This window comes from Chrysochloris asiatica, unplaced genomic scaffold (genome assembly GCF_000296735.1).
Source record: "Chrysochloris asiatica unplaced genomic scaffold, ChrAsi1.0 scaffold00195, whole genome shotgun sequence".
Lineage (NCBI taxonomy): Eukaryota > Metazoa > Chordata > Mammalia > Afrosoricida > Chrysochloridae > Chrysochloris > Chrysochloris asiatica.
This window is the reverse complement of record NW_006408713.1, coordinates 2526355-2527532: the sequence shown is the minus strand read 5'-3', so window position 1 is coordinate 2527532 and position 1178 is coordinate 2526355.

Below are 1178 nucleotides of genomic sequence, written 5' to 3'. Positions count from 1 at the left end.
AATTGTGGTGTTGGCTAAGAATATAGAATATACCATGGACAGCTAGATGATGCACAAATCTATCTTGCAAGAAATTCAGAGAGATTATTCTTCAGAAGGGTGGGTGATGATACCTTGTCACCTTGTTTCATGTGCTTTGCACATGTTGTTAGGAGGGACCAGTCCCTGGAGAAGGATCTCATTCTTCATAGATAGCCAATATAAAAGAAGAAAACACTTAATGAGGCAGTTACTAGAACAATGGGTTCAAACATAGCAACTATTGTGAGATGGCACAGTACTGGGCAGTGCTTTCTTCTATGGTGCATACTATTGCCATGAAGCAGAACCAATTCATAACAACACATCCCGGGATAAATGAAAAAATTCAATTAAGGTTCCATTTATACATGTATGATTTATTTCAAATAAAACCTCTTTAAGCGTGTCTCTGTGATCAGTGGATGACTGCAGAGAAATTTTCTCATTCATAAACTTGTTTTTATCTTATTAAAGGAGCGCTGGTATTGTAGTGTTTACAGGTTGGGCTGCTAATCTTAAGGTCAGCAGTTATACCATTCCATGGGAGAAAAATGAGACTTTCTGCTCCCATAAAGATTTATAGCCCTGGAAACCATATACAGGGTCACTATGAGTTGGAACCAGCTCCGTGGCACACCACTATCACCATCAATCTTCTTAGGGTTTCTTCAGAAAGAGGTCAGATACTGGGAACCTCCTACATTGCTGGTGGGAATACAAAATGGTCCAACCACTTTGGAAAACAGTATGGTGCTTCCTCAGAAAGTTAGTAATAGAAATTCCTCTACTTGGTATATATCCATAAGAAATATGAGCCAGAACACGAGTAGACACATGCACACCAATGTTTATCGCAGCACTATTCACAATAGCAATATCTGGAGACACCTTGAGTGCCGATCAGTGGAAGAATGGATAAACAAACTTTGGTAAATACACACAATGGAATATTATGCTACCTTGAAAAATAACAAGGAAGCTGCCAGCCACAGCATAGCATGGATGAACTTTGAGGACATTCTGCTGAGTGAAACTAGTCAAGCACAAGAGGAAAAATACTGCTGAAGACCATTATCATAAAAGCTTAAGAAAATATACCCAGGTTGTTGTTGTTATTAGATGCCATTGGGTTGGTACTGACTCATAGCAACTGCCTG